This window comes from Monodelphis domestica, chromosome 2 (assembly GCF_027887165.1).
Source record: "Monodelphis domestica isolate mMonDom1 chromosome 2, mMonDom1.pri, whole genome shotgun sequence".
NCBI classification, from domain to species: Eukaryota; Metazoa; Chordata; class Mammalia; order Didelphimorphia; family Didelphidae; genus Monodelphis; species Monodelphis domestica.
This window is the reverse complement of record NC_077228.1, coordinates 370335981-370355560: the sequence shown is the minus strand read 5'-3', so window position 1 is coordinate 370355560 and position 19580 is coordinate 370335981. Positions and strand designations below refer to the sequence as shown.

General features: G+C 39.8%; 1 protein-coding gene across 1 annotated transcript in view; it reads left to right on the top strand.

Annotated features, from left to right (window-relative positions):
- The window catches only part of ATG5 (autophagy related 5), a 195572-nt gene that overhangs the window by 173634 nt on the left and 2358 nt on the right, over nucleotides 1-19580 (top strand). The gene's annotated exons all lie outside the window — the stretch shown is intronic.

Here is a 19580-nt window from a genome sequence, read left to right as displayed (position 1 = left end):
TCATTACTGCTCTCCAATCTGTCCCTCCCAATTACTGTCAAAAGAGTCTTCCTAGTAAACCTCTCTTCTGTGTCACTCCTCCACTCAGAAACCTTCAATCCAACCCCTACCCCTTTGCCTATCAAGTAAAATCTATTTCTAATAGTCTAAATATATTTCCAGTGATGTGTATTTTTGGTAGTCTAGGCCTTCCACAATCTGACCTAAACTTACCTTGTCTAACACAACTGGTTTTCCTTCCCACATCCTATATTCCTACTCGGTAAGCCTCATTCTCATCTTTCCTTTTTACCATTTCCATATTTTTTCTCATGCTTCCCTGCATGTCTGGAATGAGTTTGCCCCATCTCTTTCCATGAAAATCCCTTTCTTCAGGGCCCAACTCAGATTCTACTTATCCATGAAGCCCTTCCTGATATTCGTTCACCCACCTGTCCCCCATGGATCCCCAGTGTCCTTTCTCAGATTTCTTCTCCTGATTTATCTAGTTCTGTCTTATGTAGGATTCCATTCTGCCTTGTGTCATCATTACTAGTATGCATGTTTAATTCGCTACACTGGATTGTGAGTGCCTTAGAGTACAGACTATGTTTTATCCCATCCCTCTTATCCTTAGCACCAAGCAAAAGACCATGAATCTAGTAGGCATTTGATTAATGTTCATCAAAACCCCAAGTGCCCAGAACAGTACTATAGATCTCCACCTTGGAGGCAGGAGGATAAGTGGGCAGCATACACTGGGACATGATCATTCTATGAATACAGCCTAAAATGACAAAAAATTTTCTGGTGGTAATAGCCTTAACAGACAACAATCTCAGAGAGGACACCTAGAGGTGAAGTAGCTTATCTTAGGTCACACAAGTAGCCAAGCCCAGATTCAAACCAAGTTCCTTTGACTCCAGAAAGGAAGTCATTGTTGAGCACCCATTAAGTGCCAGGCACTGTGAGAGTTTTTTTTAATTTCTCTTTTGATCTTAACAACAACCCCAAGATATAAGCACTATGTTTACCCCCATTTTATAAATAAACTGAGGCCACCAGAGCTTAAGTGACTTACAGGGCCAACCCAGCTAGTGGTGAGTGTCTGAGGCTGAATCTGATTCTAGGCCCAATGCTCTATCCCATGCATCACCTAGCTGCTTCTGGATCCCTAACTCCATGCTACCTATTGATGTGGGAGTCAGTACTCTTTTAAGGATTTATGAGATCCAATAACATAGTTTTATGCAAGAGGGGCAAACAGGTAGCACAATGGATAGAGAGCCAAGCCTGGAGTCAGGAAGACCTGGGTTCAAATGTAACCTCAAACCCTTCCTGGGCAAGTCACTTAACCTTGTTTCCCTAACCCTTGCCCTTCTGGCTTAGAGTTGTTACTAAGTCAGAAAATAAGGGTCTAAAAAAATAATGCATCTAAATGGCCACAGCCAATCATTGAAGTCCCAAATGGAATAGCTTTGTGTAAAACCCAGGGTATATATGGCATGGAAAATATTTCTGATCTTTCCAAAACACCCACTCCCCAAATCCTTCCTTCCTCCCTTCTCAATATACATTATTGCTAGGATGCAAAAAACTGGAATCCATTATGGAAGAGTAATCACAAAGAAAATCCTTCACATTAGTAAGACACCAATATACATACATTGTCAGCTTGTAATCAAACACATAAGTCAAATGAGCAAGCATTTATTTTTTTTACATTATTTTTATTTGGTCAATTTCAAACATTATCCCATAGCCGACACGCAATTCAACTGGGTATTACATGTGTCCTTCACCAGAACCTATTTCCATGTTGTTGGTGTTTGCACCAGGATGTTCATTTAGAGTCTACATCCCCAATCATATTCCCCTTGACCCATGTAATCAAGCAGTTGTTTTTCTTTGGTGTTTTTGAAGGAGCATTTATTAAGCTACATGGCAGGCAAGGTGCTAAGTGATGGGGATATCCAGGGAAGGCAAAAGGTCATCTCTCTCTTCAGGGAGCTCCCAGGCTAAAGGGGGAGATGACAGGCAAACAGCAATGTGTAGACTCTCCTTCCTAAACTTCCCATTCACATGTATTCAACAAACCACATCTAATCCCCTACCTGCTACATGAATCCCAGATAAAATTGAATGCCTCTTTAACACTCTGAATCCCACATTTTAGGACAGCTCAACCCTTTCAGCTTTCAGAAGTTGTTCATTCTTGCTCTGATCAATCGTTTCCCTCCTTTGTAATGTTACTGGTGTTTTCAAGTTAATGTTGAAAACGGTGCTTCATCTGATGTACTGGAGTAATCATGTATCACAGTGAAACTAAGATTGGAAATGACATCCTAGCTTGGTAGTGGAGAGTATGTTGGATGACCCTCAAGAACATTTCCATGACCTGGAAACAACCCAAAGGAGGTGATGGGTCAGAAGTAGAGTCAAAGTCTAAGCCAAGACGAAGCAGCTATAGGGCCAGTACTCAAGGAGTCATTGAAGAAAGTACGGGAGCATGAGCTCAGATCCAACCCAGAGCCATTTGTCCTGAGCACACAGACAGGACAGTGATTCACCATTTCAGCTAGGGTCTACCACACCCGTAAAAATAACCCTTAGAAGCTATGACACAGCAAACTATGGAATGCCTCTCTCGGTCTTTGCCAGTGACCCTGATGCATGAACCGACAACATCAATAGTTGGCAAGTGGCACAGTGGGTAGAGCACTGAGCTTGATCTGAGTCCAAATGTAGGGTTAGAAACTCACCATGTATCCCTGGGTAAACCACTTAACTTCTTCCTGCCTCAGTTTCCTCATCTATATATTAGGGACAATAATAGCATCTACCTTCCAAGATTGTAGTATAGTCAAATATCAAATGAGATATTTGTAAAGCACTTTGCAAACCTTAAAGCTCTATCCAATGCTAGCTATTATTATTATAAATAGGAATATACAAATTCATTCAGTAATCATTTAGTGCCTCCTACCAAAAAGCACTGGTAGGTACTGCATTAACACAAGTCCGTGATTCCTGGGTAAGGCATTTTTCAATGCCCCCGGGTTATATATTGTAGAACAGTTGAGTCTACCTTGGTAAATGAAATTTCTTCAGTGGGAGTTCCTTATACCAATGGAATCATAGGTTTGGACCAAAACCAAACAAACAAAACCACCCCCAGCAACTGATAGAATCTCATGCAGAGGAACTGGAAAGGGAGACATGATGACACTCGTTTAAAATATGTTGAGATTGAGGTGCTGGCAGAAAATTGACATGAAAAATGCTACATCTTCAGGTGAAAGCTGGATGTGAGCTTAGAGATCATCTTTTTTTTTTTTCAATGTTCTCATTTTACAGGTGAGGAAACTGAGACTCAGTTAAAGTGACTTTCCCAAGTTTTCCCCAGGTAGTAAGTGCCATTTCCTTAAAGAAATTGAATTTTCAAAATATATTTCTGGATGTCCAAAAATGAAAAATAAAACCAAAGTAAGATGCTTCCCTGCCACTACACTCTTCTATGATAAAATACCAATCAATTTCATATTTAATCAACCAGATAGCTACAGAATTGGTCATTAGGTTTATGGAACTGGAGCTCAAGAGAGAGGTTAGGGCTGCCTATATGGTGATGGTTGAAGCTGTGAGAATGTATAAGATCACCAAGAAAAAGAAATGGAGAGAACTGAAGACAACCACTTGGGAAGTGTTCACACTTGGGAGGGAGAAGGAAAAAATCAGCAGAAAAGGCAGTCCAAGAGAGTGCCATGCTAAGTGAGAAGATAATTTCACAAAGACAATATCACATGCTACAGAGAACTCAGAATGAGAGCTAAGGAAATGCTGTTGGACTTGGAAATTAGGAGAGGGTTTGGGGGGTTGAGGGTTTTTTCAGTTAAGTGCTAGAGGTGGAACCATATTGTTATGAAATTAAGTAGTTAGAGAGGAATAGAAATAGAGAGTATAGAATAATCTTTCAAGAATGTTAGCCATGAAAAGATGAGCAAGATTCATGGAAGTGTTTTTTTGTGTGTTTTTTTTTAATTGTCGAAGAACAAGCAGACTTGAGGATATTTGGAAGCATAAGAGAAAGAACCAGTGTAGACAAAGGGATTGGAAAAAGAGATTGAAAATGTTAAAAGAGAAAGGGAAATATTTAATACCTACATAATACTGAACAAGTCATTTCACTGTTTGTGAGCTTCAGTTTTCTCCTCTGGAAAATAATAGGGTAGAGATAAATACTCCCTCCAGTCTCTTCCACTTCTAAATCCTTTGAGCTGGTGTCCTGATTTGGTATAGATCAGTCTCCCATATTTAGTGTCCTCAGGAATAAAAGAAATTATGTTTACATTGTTCACAAAGAGTACCACAATAGCCTGTGTACTACTGAGCCATGAAGGTTTTTATGGCAGTTGGATTTAAACTTAAAGTTTGGCCTTGACTTTGAATATGATGGACAAAAGATTCATTTTAAATTTACTATTTTTAAATTTTATCCCCCCCCCACTTACATGTAAAAGCAGTTTCCAACATTTTAAAAAGAATTTTGTGTCTTGAATTCTCTCCCTCCCTCTTTCTCCTCCCCACCTAGTTGGTATGCAATCTCATATAGATCTTACATCATGCAAAACATTTTTCCATATTAATCCTTTTGTGGAAGGAAATGACAGAAAAATAAGAAAGAAAGTGAAAAAAAGTTTGCTTTGGGGTGGATTCAGACCCCAACAGTTCTTTCTCTAGAAACAGATGGCTTTTTTATTATGATGGACAAACGATTTTTGATGCTACTAACAGGTACTTGAAGTTAACAGAATTTATAAGAACAATATCTTTTCACAGATGCAAACTCATTAAAATGGTCCACTGTTTTAAAGTGTCCATCTTAAATCTTAACCCATTCATTCCCATACTTATAAATAAAGGTACCCCTCGCCTTATCAGAAGTCACTGATTTCTAGATTATGTCCCTGGATATTTGAAAATAGAGCCAGAGCAGGATGTTTCCTTGCCAACATGCACATCTCTGATGAACTTCCAATCAAGTACATATTTACTCAAATTCATTAAAGCATAGATCTAGAGAGCAAAAAAGGGATCCATAAATTATTTCCTTACAAATTGGTCTGTCATGCTGAATCTACTTGGGATCAATTTTGTGATTAGGTTTGCATTGTAGCTTTCCCCCAGAAAGCCAGAATAAATATTATTCTATGAACTTTTCTCCTGCATCTGTCTATAAAACTCTACAGGCAGAAATGGTGCACCCATGAACAAATGACAGAAACCTTAATCATCTATTGCTTCTGGAAAGAGTTGCCAACTCATTTGATTGTCTGTATTTAGTTGCTGTGACAGTTTTATGGTGAAGCCAATTTGAGGATACTTAATACTTGGATATGAGGTCTCAAAAAAGAAATCAAAGACAAAACCTATTATCCATGAAAGCAGGATTAAGTCTCTGAGGGCTGGTAGGAATGGTGGGTACTGTCATTCCTGGAGCTCCTATTCCTCTATGCCTGTTGGTGGTCATTGGTTTGAGCCTACCATTGATAGTAATGAGGAAGGCAGAGCACCTCTCCGTAAGGATTACTGCCTTCAGTGATGGCCGTGGGGACTGGGCTAAACAAAGTTTTGGTGGCTCAGTGAGGTATTGATATTTTCTTTATTTTTTAAACCCTTGCCTTTTATCTTAGAAGTCAGGAGTGGTAGGGGCTAGGCAATGGGGGTTAACTGACTAACTCAGAGTCACACAGCTAGGAAGTATTGGAGGCCAGATTTGAACCCAGGACCTCCCATCTCTGGGCATGGCCCTCAGTCCACTGAGCTACCCAGCTGCCCCAGGGCATTGCTATTTTCAAGGCTCTTGAGTCCAGAGTCTTGGACTATCCCTATTAGGGTCAGAAAGGAAGTATGGTATAAGGGCAAGAGTGAGGGAGGAGAGAGAGATAGTGAGTTAGGTACTATATGCTTTAAGAAAGGAAGGAGAATGACCCAGGAGGCTGTATCCAACAGCCTCCGTGATTTGGATTGGCTAGAAAATTTAATAGAGAAGTCTTCAAAGTTGGAATAATAGTAGCTGCACCAGCCAGCATGAGCCAAACCCTTGCCTGGAAAATGGCCTATTAGCAGATAGATATCCTGAATTCTAAATGGACTAATTAGACCTCATTCAGTATAGAAAAAATACATAAGGCCAGGATAGGACAGCCAGATGGCTCAGTAGTTTAAGAAGCCAGATGTAGAGATCACAGGGTTCTTATCTGGGTTCAAATCTGGCCTCAGACACTTTCTGGCTGTGTGACCCTGGGCAAGTCACTTAACCTCCCTGCCTAGCCCTTACCACTATTTTGCCTTAGAACCAATACACAGTATTGATTCCAAAATGAGAGGTAAGGGCTGTTTTGTTTGTTTGATTGTTTGTTTTAAAAGGAAAAAAAGAAATACCTAAGGCCACTCAAAATCAACTGAAATGTCCAGTTATTTTAAGAAAGGTGTTTTAGTGGCATAGATGTGAAGTTGTAAACTATAAGTACAACATACAACACTACAATATTCCAGGAGCACAGTATTATACAATGTTACTTGTACAATATAAGTATAATATTTTGCAGTATTACATGTAATACATACAACAGGATACAAAGCCAAAAGACATCAGAAGATACTTGTAAGAAACTCAGTTATTAAAAACTTGTTACTTGTGTCTCAAATAAACCTAGGAAAGAGCAAAACTTGTTTACACTTGGGCTGGGTGGGTTTAACCTTATTGTCTGAGGTACATCCCAGATGCATCCCTGGATTTCATTTGGCTCAAAGGTCCGAGGGATCACAGTAACATGGCACCAAAGCTGGAAATGACCTTCAAGGTCAGCTAGTCTAGCACCCCTCACTCTGTAGAGAAAGAAACTGAGGGAAAGTGAAGGAATGAAATTGGAAAATGGGACAGAACGAAAACTGGATTTCTCATTTGTTAAGCACCTACTTTCAGGGGACTGGGTTAAAATCCTGCCTCTTCCATTGATTGCCTCCATGACCTTGGACAAGTATCTGGGATCCTCTGAAGAAGAAAAAGACGTGAAAGAGATAACTTTATTACATTTTTCAGCTGCATTGTGAAAGCCAGCCTTTGTTTCCAAGTAGCTTTCACTTTGTGAGGACCACTAGAAGGCCATTCTTGATTGGAGGAAGGAGAAATGGTATTCTGTGATTTAACCCACAAATTTTGCTTTATTTTGTTTATTTATTTTTTTAAGCTGGCTTTCTCCTTCTTTCATCCAGGCTGGAAGTTGAAAGGCCACTCTCAGGCTCTGTCCTGTGACTGATTAGTATCTGTGCTTTGATTTGCTCCACTTTTGACCTAGGCTGGTTTGTGGGTCTTCAGGCAGCCTAGTGCCTCTGGACCCCGAGGGCTGGCTCACAAATTAATGGCAAAATTAGTGCAGATCCCCAGATAGGCTCAGCCTACTGTAACTTGGAATTCCTGAGCTCCAAGAGATTTGTGAGCCTCGGCTTCCCTGGTAGATGGGATTACAGGTTTGAACCAAGTTAATTTTATCCTTTTTTTTTTAACCCTTACGTTCTGTCTCACAATCAATACTGTGCATTGGTTCCAATACAGAATAGTAAGGGCTAAGCGATGGGGGTGAAGTGGCTTGCCCAGGGTCACACAGCTAGAAAGTATCTGAAGTCAAATTGGAACCCAGGACCTCCCATCTCTGGACCTGACTCTCTATGCACTGAGCTGCCTAACTGCCCCCAATTTTATACTTTGAAAGTTGTCCTTCTTAACAATAGGGCATCTGTAAACGATCACCCTAGTGCAATTATCAAAAATATGGAAATGACAATCAATGACACATGTAAAACCCAGTGGAATTGCATGTTGGCTACAGGAGCGGGGCAGTGAGGAGGGAAAGAATATGATTCATGTAATCATGGAAAAATATTCAAAATTAATTAAATAAAAATTTCAATTAAAAAACAAAAAATCAAATGAAATGCTATATAAATGTTAAAAACAACAACAACAAATAGGGCATCTAGGTAGCCAGTAGATAGAGTACCAGGCCTGGAGTCAGGAAGAACTGAGTTCAAATCCTACCTTAGATATTCATTCAAATCCTGGGCAAGTCACTTAACCCTGTTTGCCTTGATTTTCATGTCTGTATAAAATGAGCAGGAGAAGGAAATGGCAAACCACTCTAGTATCTTTGCCAAGAAAACCCCAAATAGGGTCATGAAGAATCGGACACAACTGAAATAACTAAAGAGTTTCAAAAAGAAGCTCAATTTAAAACCCAAATCCAAAAGACTATGAGAATATTGTTCACAAAGCCCTTTTGTCATCATGTCACTCACATGCTCGAGAGCAAGCAAAGATTCTGCATTACTTTTTCTTTCTTGACACATCCCAAACTCCTCTGCCTCCCAAAGCGTGGCTCCACTCTTAAGCATGTAACCTAATTTCCCTAAAAGGCAGCCATTCTCCACTCTAACCTGGATGGCCTCACTATTGCCAGGACCCACTGCTTACATTCCTGCTTCTAGGATTTTGCTTCTACTTGTTCCCTACCCAAAATGACCACCTTTCTCCCCTCATTTTATTGTCATTCCACCCATTCTGTCAGACCCAGCATAAATTCCTTTTCCTTTATGAAGCCTTTTACATTCTCTGAGTTATTGGAGCTTCTGAACATATATTATAGCCCATGTTCCACAGCTTAGTACTTATTTATTATCTGATTAAGTAAATAGAACTTTTGACTTGGCATCAGGAAGACCTGAGTTCAAATCCAACCTTAGATACTAGCTCTGTGACCCTAAGCAAGTCACTTAATCTTGTTTGCCTCTATTTCTTATCTCTAAAATGAGCAAGAGAAGAAAATGGCAAATCATTCCAGTATTTTTGTCAAGAAAACTCCAAATGGGGTCACAAAGAGTCAAACAGACTGAATGACTGATCAACAACAACAAAATTGGAATAATAATAATAATAGCATACACCTCACGGAGTTTTTGCATAAATCAAATGAAATAACAAATATAAAGTACTTTGTAAGCCTTAAAGTTTAAATTATTATTAAAAATAATAATGACAATTATAGTAGCTTCTTACATATTAGTTTGGCCTCCTCAACTGGCCTACAAAGTCCTGGATATGAAAGAACTCATCTTATACTTCGACTATTTTCCATAATATGGAGCAAAGTGATGGGCATATAGTGGAAGCTCATTAAATAAATGTTGAATTGGTGGGAGGACCCTCCCCTCACAAAGGTTTATGTAGCAGTGAGTGCTGTATTTGGAATCAGAGAACCTCAATTCAAATCAAAGCTCTTCCACTTGATTCTTTCAAAACCTGGAACAAGTCATTTCACTCCTTTAGACCTCACTTTCTTCATCTATAAAATGGCACTAAATTACTTCTTGAGTCCCTCCTAAGCTTTAATCTAATATCCTAGGATCCTACTGAAGAAGCTTCTACTTAGAAAGTGCCCTCTTCTTCCTTATGTCCCATTCCCCCAAACTCCTGTGGGCATCAGGGCAGATTTTCCATTTAAATCTTAACTCGATTTATATACAAATGTGTAAAGTACCTGAAGTTATGTTTTCTCTGAAACTACAGAGTATCTTAATGTGGCGGGCCCTTTATAATCATCTGGAAGGCTTTTCTACCTTTCTGCCTACTAACAGCTGCCTGGCAGTACAACATGTGGGGTATGTGTGGATCTGGAGTCCGAGGACCTGGGTTTGAATTCTGACTCTGCTCATGACCTCCTGTGTGAGCTTAGACAAGTGATGTCCTGATCTCCTGTCAAATGAAGGGTCTGGGCATCATGGCCCTTATATAAGGGTCCCTCAGGCTCTGACTCCAGCTGGAATTGACAAGCTTCAGATAGTATGGGAAGTCCCCTCCCTCTAACCACCCGAGGCCCCTGCCAAGTTCTTGGGTAATCTTGAGTGACAAATCTCTGAACCTGTGTGAAAGCCACCAACCAAAAGATAATGGAATGCAAGCTGGGGAAGGAACTTGATAAGGTAATCATTTGCATGGTTTCCTGTGTGTTCCATTGAAATCTGCTACTGCCTGACTGATACAGCATTAAAAACTTAATGCTGACATCCTTATGCTGCCACTACTTTTGCCAATGCTGATTCCCCAGATAGGCCCTCAGCTGCTCCGTTCTCCTGCCTGATGTCTTCAGCAGTGGCAGAGCCTCCTCTTGTCACTATATCATCAACTTCGATAAGAGCAGAGCTGATGGAAGGTAGAAACAGAAAACAACTCAGCAGCATGCTGGGAAGTCCCTGAAAAGGAGGGCTTAAATGCAATCACAAATTCATTGGACTCTATAGCAATTATCGAGCCCAAACCCCTTTTTCTCATAGCTGAGAAAACCAGGTAGTGATAGACTTGGGACAAGGAACTCAGTTGCCTGCTTCCTAATCCAGAGCCCCCAAACTTCCTCCTACAACAGGTCCTCAAGGAAGGTCAATTAATTTCAGAACATTTGGTATTGAGGCCTGATGATAACTGGTATCAGGACCTATCTCATCCCCGGTCCCTGTAAAGAACTTATGGAGCAGCAGGCAAGACCAAGGTTCTGCTTTAGTTTTTTTACCTGAAATATTTGAAGGCATATTAAGACGTCTGCTGAAATGTTCTTGTTTAAGAAATAGTTTCATTTCTAATGACACAGCACCCCAGTACCATTCCTTGATTTAGTCACGAGAACCAAAACTGATGTGTGGCCAGTTTCAAGTCGTTTTTAGTAGCAGCCAGTACAGAGAACAACAGACTCTTCCGAAAACAGATGTATTATCTATCTAGTTTTCTTTCAGCTGCCTCCCATGCTCAAAACCCAACTCTCAAGAGGGCTGAGTTGAGTACAATGCACCGGCTCCTCTGCTGGTGTCAATCTGGGGACTGGGCTGGTTCTGGAGGGGCTCCCATGGCAAGTACTATCCCAAAGACAAGCCAATCTTTCCCCTCTGCCACAGAGACCCAGCATCATCTTTTTGTGCCGGGCTTACAAAAAGAACAGTAAGTAAGTGCTTCCCCTGAGTTCAGCATTTTCAGTGATTGGTTCCTAGGAGACAAAGGGAGAAGAAATAAGAGGAAATTCCCTGAATGCAGGCTCTGTTCCCTGAGATCATGTTGAACTGTCTTTGAAGGCAGTGGCATTCACCTATGGGCAAGGGGACAGTCATAGTAAGGTTTGCAATGAGCCCTTATTGGGAGGAAATTTATTTTCATTGGTATATATTGGTGCAGAAGAGTACATTTGGAATATTCACATATAAATCTGTTGCTCAAAGCCCATTCGTGGAATATTCTCTTCATTGGGAGAGATTAATTACTCCATGTTCCACTAGGAGCTCCAGAAAGGAGAGATCCCAGTGTTTGGGCTTCCAGCTTCCAAAAGAAGACAGTGGTTCCAGGATTTCTCCTCTCGCAAGCCATCTCCAACTCTCCTTCATGTAGGCATGGAGCACTGAATAATTGATCTCCATCAAAAAGGAGAGCCATATGCAAATAGTCTTGGAGGAGCAGTTTATTCATATTTTTACTTATATAGTTGTTTGAAGGGTTGAAATAACTCCCTGTAGCAGAACCAGGAGAACATTGTACACAGAGACTAATACACTGTGGTATAATCGAATGTAATGGACTTCTCTATTAGTGGCGGTGTAATGTCCCTGAACAATCTGCAGGGATCTAGGAGAAAAAACACTATTCATAAGCAGAGGATAAACTGTGGGAGTAGAAACACCGAGGAAAAGCAACTGCCTGAGCACAGCAGTTAAGGGGACATGACAGAGGAGAGACTCTAAACGAACACTCTAATGCAAATACTAACAACATGGCAATGGGTTCGAATCAAGAACACATGTGATACCCAGTGGAATCATGCGTCAGCTATGGGGGGGGGGGGAGGAAAAGAAAATGATCTTTGTCTTTAATGAATAATGCTTGGAAATTATCAAATAAAATATTATAAAATTTAAAAAAAAAAGAAAAAAGAAATAACTCCCTGTCTTGGGCCTAAGGACTCTTTCCTTTTGGAATGAGAAGTTCAGTATCCAGGGGAGGATCCAAGTCAAATCAACAGGAATTTATTAAGCACCTACTGTGTGCCAAGCATGGGATGAAGTTCTGAGGATACAAAGAAAGACAAAAATAGCCTTTGGCTTGTAGAAGCTCCTCATCTGCTAGGGGAGATAACATGAAAACAACTCTACGAATAAGATATGTACAGGATAGACTGGGTATGAGAGAGTTGGAACATGGTGGGGTGTAGGTAAGTGGCACAATGGATAAGGCACCAGGCTTGGAGTTGGGAAGACCTGGGTTCAAATCCAGCCTCCATCACTTACTGACTGTGAATCTGGGAAAGTCACTTCACCCTGTTTGTCTCAGTCTCTTTATTTGTAAAATAAACTGGAGAAGGAAATGGCAAATCTCTCCAGCACTTTGGTCAAGAAAACCCCAAATGGGGTCACAAAAAACTGATCACAATTCAAGAACAACAATGCTATGCATGCTGAAGAAGGGGATACAAAGATGAAAACATTTCAAGCCCTGCCTCTCCCTTCTGGGAGCTCCTAGTCTAAAGGAAAGATAAAACATGCACATAAAAAGGGATGGTGATTAGCATTGGACCTGGAATTTCATTGGCATAAGGAACTCCTTGAGAAGAAATTCCCACTACTAAAGGCCCCTTTTTTGCAATTTGGAGGACACAGAGTTCCCCGGCCCAGAGAGGCCTGGCCAAGAGTCCTAGAACCAGTATAGATCTGAGATAGTTCTCAAATGTAGGTCTTCCTGGCTTCGCAGCCTGCTTTCTCACTACCCCACACCTCCTCTCATATACCCAAATGACTAATTTTTAAAAATAAATTCTACATTTCGTCCCCCACATTCAACTAATACCTTTGCATAGAAAGTCTTCTGCCCAGAAGTGCACTCATCTCTAATCTGAGTCCTAATTTTTTTTAAACCTTTACCTTCTGTCCTAGTATCAGTCTTAAAGACAGAAGAATACAAAGTCTAGGCAATGCAGGTTAAGTAATAAAGCTAAGAAGTGTCTGAGGGCAGATTTGAACCCAGGTCCTTCTGACTCCAGGCCTGGTACTCTATTCACTGTGTTTCCTTACTTCTCCTCCTAATCTTTCTAAAAGGTTCAAATCAAGTGGCACCTTTTCTATAAAACCCTCTTTGCTCTTCTCAGTTGTAAGGGCATAACCTTCCTCCTCAGATTTACTTTATGTTTTATTTTGTGTGTGTATTTGTAGTCTCAGCACTGAATTGGAATCAAAGGACCCCAGACTAGAACCCAGTGCTGCTATTTGTTCTACTTGTGATCTTGGGCAAGTGAGTTGACTTCTATGTACCTTAGTTTCCTCAACCTGTAAAAAGAACAGTCTGGGAGGAAGCTAGATGACTGTGCAGCCCTGGGCAGGTCACTTCATCCCCATTGCTTAGCCCATACCACTCTTTTGCCTCAGAACTGATACTTGGTATTCATTCCAAGTCAGAAGGAAAGGGTTTAAAGGGAAAAGAAGGGAGGGGGGCCTGAACCTCTTATAGTAAAGTCAGGCCACATTGATTCTGGGTAGTCCAATGCTAGAGGAAGAGAAGTAAGGGCTGGCACTTACTAAACAGTATGTGAAATGTTTGTCAAAATGAATTGAAGAAGATAGCAGAGCAGCAGAAAGTAGAAGCGCTCTGAGAATCCTCTCAAACCAACCTTAAAATAGTACCTCATGGGGGCAGCTGGGTGGCTCAGTGGATTGAGAGCCAGGCCTAGAGATGGGAAGTTCAAATATGACCTCAGACTCTTCTCAGCTGTGTGACCCTGGGCATGTCACTTAACCTCCATTGCCTAGCCCTTACCACTCTTCTGCCTTGGAACCAATACACAGTATTGATTCTAAGATGGAAGGGAAGGGTTTAAACAAACAAAAAAAAATAGCACCTCAAAATGAATAAGGAGTTAGAGAAACAACAAGGGGACAGAGTGAAGTAACTCCTGCAGAAACTACTCAAAAGTTAGGCAGTGTGATAGAGGTTGGCAGGGAAAATGGGTAACCCTCAGGAGAAAGTCTTTATCTACCTTCTCACTTCGATGTCTCAAGACGGAGAGACCCTGACTGCTCTCCAGTCAGAATCTTCTCTCCTCAGGATTTCACTCCTGGGGCCCCTCCCCTGTTGAGGTGATAAATTTCACATACTCTTCAGTCTGGCACTTTTTCTCTAGTGCCAGCCTCTATCACAGCAGAAAGGATCTATTTCTCAGGGGGAGAGGGGAGAGGGCATTGTACATAGAGGAGAACAAGCCACCCCCACCCCCCACCTACTACACCAGGTTCTACACCTGGACATAAACTAACTTTGAGGCCCTGCAACCTGCCCACCCCTTGAAGTCCCAAGCCCTTGCACAAGCCTGCAATGAGGCCTCAAGTCCATGGCACCTGGCCCATTCAAGACTGCAATGAGGTCCCAAGCTCTATTGCCAGGTAATCCACAGTGTGCCTGGCTGGTATAAGCCCGAAGTGAGACTTGGAGCTTCTGCCCAAGTCAGCAGGGAAGACCCAAACACTAGTGCAACCCCAATGCAAGGCAGTCCCTACCTGGCTATTACTAGTCTAAGGGGAGGATCAGAGAGCCCTGCTCAACCCTTGCACTGAGGCCCCAAGACTTGTGAGTATCTTCTGAAAAGGTTTATATTCCAAAGATATTTGTAACTCAAAATTTTTATCATTAGCAGAGATGTTAGAAGGAACATACAAATAGATAGAGGGTAGGGGGTTAGTATACAAATACTAATACTAAAAAAATCAGTATACAAATAGAGAGTAGTAAGTTGTTTAGGATGACTTGATATGCAAAAAAGGGGGGGGGTGAAAAAGAGTTATGCACTGAGATAAAAGAAAAGAGAGGGGGGCAGCTGGGTAGCTCAGTGGATTAAGAGCCAGTCCTAGAGACGGAAGGTCCTAGGTTCAAATCTGGCCCCAGCCACTTCCTAGCTATGTAACCCTGGGCAAGTCACTTGACCTCCATTGCCTAGCCCTTACCACTCTTCTGCCTTGGAGCCAATACACAGTATTGACTCCAAGACGGAAGGTAAGGGTTTAAAAAAAAAAAGAAAAGAAAAGAGAGAGGTAAAATGGGTTAAATTATATCACCTAAATAGAAATGGAAAAAAAAAAACTATTACAATGGAGAGAAGAAGGAGGGTGGTGATAGGCAATGCTTAAACCTTACTCTCATTGGAATTGGCTCAGAGAGGGAATAACAACTAGACTCATTGGGGTATAGAATCCTGTCTTACCCTATAGAGTAGTAGGAGAGGGAAGTAATATAAGGGAGGGGCAATGGGGGTGGTGGTGATTGAAAGAAAAACACTTGCATGGAAGATCAGAGTGAAAGAAGAAAGTGCAAGATCAAAAAGGGAAAATGAAATGGAGGGGAATACACCAAAGGTAATAATAACTGTGAATGTAAATGGAATGAACTCACCCATAAAACAAAAGCAGATAGCGGAGTGCATTAAAAACTAGAATCCTACAATATATTGCTTACAAGAAACACATTGGGGGGGGGGGAGGGTAGACACACAGTGTAAACATAAGGGAATAGAGCAGAATCTATTGGGCTTTAAAAAATTAACTTTTTTTAAAAGCAATAGTAGTGATCATTATCTCAGACAAAGCTAAAGCAAAATTAGATCTAATTAAAAGAGACAAGGGGGGAGGAGGGGCTGGGTGGCTCAGGAAATTGAGAACCAGGCCAAGAGATGGGAGGTCCTAGGTTCAAATCTGGTTTCAGATACTTCCTAGCTGTGTGACCCTGGGCAAGTCACTTAACCCCCATTGCCTAGCCCTTACCACTCTTTTGCCTTTGAACCAATACACAGTATTGATTCAAAGATGGAAGGTAAGGGTTTTAAATAAAAATAAAATAAAAGAGATAAGGAAGGAAATTATATCTTGAATAAAGGCCCTATGGATGATGAAGTAATACCAATATTTAACATATATGCATCAAATGGTATAGCCTCCAAATTTTTAAAGGAGAAACTAGATGAGCTTATGGAAGAAATAGACAGTAAAACTATACTAATTAGACTAATTAGGGGCCTCAACCTTCCCCTCTCAGAATTAGATAAATCTAACAACAACAGCAATAGCAAAGGAAGTAAAGGAAGAGAATGAAAAATTTTCAAAGGTTAGATTTAATAGATTTCTGGGGAAATTTTAATAAAGATAAAAAGGAATATACCTTCTTTTCAGCCGCACATGCTACATACACAAAAATTGACCATGTAAAAGGGCATTAAAAACTTCACAACTAAAAGCAGAAAAACAGAAATAACAAATGCAACATCTTCAGATGATAATACAATAAGATTATAATCAATAAAGGTTGATAGAAAGACAAATTAAAAATTAATGGAAACTAAACAATCTAATTCTAAAAAGGGACAGGTCAAAGAACAAATTATAGGAACAATCAGTGATTTTATTAAAGAGAATAATGAGAAGACAATATATCAAATATATGGGATATAGACAAAGGAGTACTTTGGGGAAATTTTATATCTCTGAATGCTTACACAGTAAAATACAGAAAAAAGCAGATCAATGAATTGGGCATGCAACAACAACAACAACAACAACAACAACAAATGAACAAACAACTAGGAAAAGAACAAATTTAAAATTCCCAATTAAAGATTAAACTGGAAATCCTAAAAAAATCAAAAGGGAATTTAATAAAATTGTAAGGGAACTATTTAATTAATAAATAAGTTTAGGAGTTGGTTTTATGGGGGAGAGCAAATAAAATAGACAGTGCATTAATTAATTTGGTTAAAAACAAGAAGAAAAATCAAATTACCAGTATCAAAAATAAAAAGGGTGATTTTACCTCCAATGAAGAGGAAAGCAAACAAGCTATTTTGCCCAACTATGACAATAAGTCTAGGTGAAATTGATGAATATTTACAAAAATATAAATGGCCCAGATTAACAAAAGAGGAAATACAATCCTTAAATAATCCCTCTCAGGTAAAAAAATTTACCAAGCCATCAATGAACTCCCTAAGAATAAATCCCCAGGACTACATGGATTCACAAATTAATCCCATCAAACATGTAAAGAACAATTCATCCCAATAGTATATAGACTATAGGGCAAAATAGGCAAAGAAAGAGTCCTACCAAATTCTTTTTATGACACATATATGGTGCTGATGTCTAAGCCAGGGAGACCAAAAACAGAGAAAGAAAATTATAGACCAATTTCCTTAATGAATATTGATACAAAAAGCTTAACTAGAAGACTAGCAATAAATCTACAACAACATATCTACCACTAGCATTATTCACTATTGCCAGGTGGAATTTATACCAGGAATGCAAGGCTGGTTTAATATTAGGGAAATTATCAGCCTAATTGATCATATCAATAATAAACTAATAGAAATTATGTGATTATCCCAATAGCAACAGAAAAAGCCAATATGAAATTAAAGGAAAATTATTTTTTTAAAACCCTTACCTTCCATCTTGGAATCAATATTGATTCCAAGGCAGAAGAATGGTAAAGGCTAGGCAATGGGGGTCAAGTGATTTGCCCAGGGTCACACAGCTAGGAAGTATCTAAGGCCAGATTTGAACCTAGGACCTCCCATCTCTAGGCCTGGCTCTGGCCACTGAGCCACACAACTCAGGAAAGCTGTGTGGAAAATTATGAATGTTGGAAGGAATGTGGCAAAATAGGGACACTAATGCATTGTTGGTGGAACTGTGAACTAATCCAACCATTCTGGAGGGCAATTTCGAATGATGTTTAAAGGACCATAAAATTGAGCACACCCCTTGATCCTGTAATACCACTATTGGATTTGTATCTCAAAGTGGTGACAAAAAAGGGGAAAGGATCTGTTTGTACAAAAATATTTATAGTAGCTCTTTTTCTAGTGGCAAAGAATTGAAAATTTAGGGAATGTCCATCAATTGGCTGAACAAATCAAGATACATGTTATTGATGGAATACTATTGTGTTATAAGAAATGATAAACAAGATGATTTCAAAAAAATCTGGAAAGATCTACCTGAATTGAAGAGCAAAATAAGTAGAACTGAGAGAACATTGTAAAAATAACAACATTGTACAGTGATCAACTGTGAAAAGTTGGCTACTCTCAGCAATGCAGTGATCTGGGACAATTCTGAAGGACTTATGACAGGGAATCCTGTCCATCTCTAGAGAAACAACCATTGAGTGGGATGAATGAGGATCAAAGCATACTATCTTTCATATGGATAGTTAGAAATTCTTGAACCCCTAAAATATAAAAAACTACCTTTCCCAAAATTCCCTTTAATCTCTCCTGCATATCCACATTTGCGTGATTATGTGATTGTATTTAAGTTTGCTGTGACTCCTCCTACGTGCTCTTGGACCTTCAACCGGGCTGAGTTCAGATAGTTCTTTTTCTTTAGTTATTATTAATAAAACTTTTAAAATGTAGTACTTAGTTATTGATTATCAATTTTAATCTTTACATTTTTGACTAATCTACGAAGGGATAGAATTCTCAAATATTTTTAAGAGAGGTTTTCAGTTAAATTAGTAATTTTTTTACCAGCCACCCAGCCAGCCAGCCTTTACACCATTGTGGTCACTGCTGCTGCTGCCACCTACCATGAGAATCTGGGAGCAGTTTCTCTTCCCTCTGCCTGCTATTAGGAAGAACTGCTCCACTGCTGCCTCCCACTGCTATCTCTGATTCGAGTCTCTGAGCTGAGGGTGAGACCCCAATCCTTTCAAGCCACCCACCCACCCTGCCACGTAGGAGCCTATGCTAGCCATTTTTCCATTCAGTGTCTCTCAGGAAAAATGCTATTGCAAAGCATGCTTGAAACTCTGAAACAACAGTTTGAGTTGGTAGAGCTAAAAAGTTCAGTTTGGATCTCTATAATTCTTTTCCTGGGAGTTTTTCTTTTCATTGGAGATTTCCCACTTTATTTCCTTCTGTTTACACTACAAACCAACCTGAAATATTTTGAAAAAGTTCTAAAAGTCTTAACTGCTCTTAACATGCAGGGTGGAGATTCTGCCCTGTGCTTCTATGAGAAAATTCAGAGCTCTGACAAATGAAATGCGAATGGATAATAAATACTGGGAGAGGGGAAGGAAAATTTAAAAGAGATCTGGAAGTTTCTTGCTATTTTGAGTTTATTCTCCTCCTATAATAGCGAATAAGTGTATTGGGATTGGTGAAAAGGATTTTGACTGCACTGCCTGCCTGCACCTTCTCATTGATTTATATTATTATATTTACTGATTGCTTTGAGGTTTAAATTTTTTAAGTTTATCTGTTTTAACCTAATCAATATCTTTCTGTTATACTGAATCATCTAAAGCTATGTTTTGCCTATATTGATCTTTAATTTGTACCTTTACCTTTGCTGAAGAACAAAAAATGATTGTAAGCCCATGAACATCTTGCCCAAACTATTTTCACTAGATCCATCAAAGATGACATGTTGCCTTTGTGTATTGTCAAATAGATGATTATGGATAGATT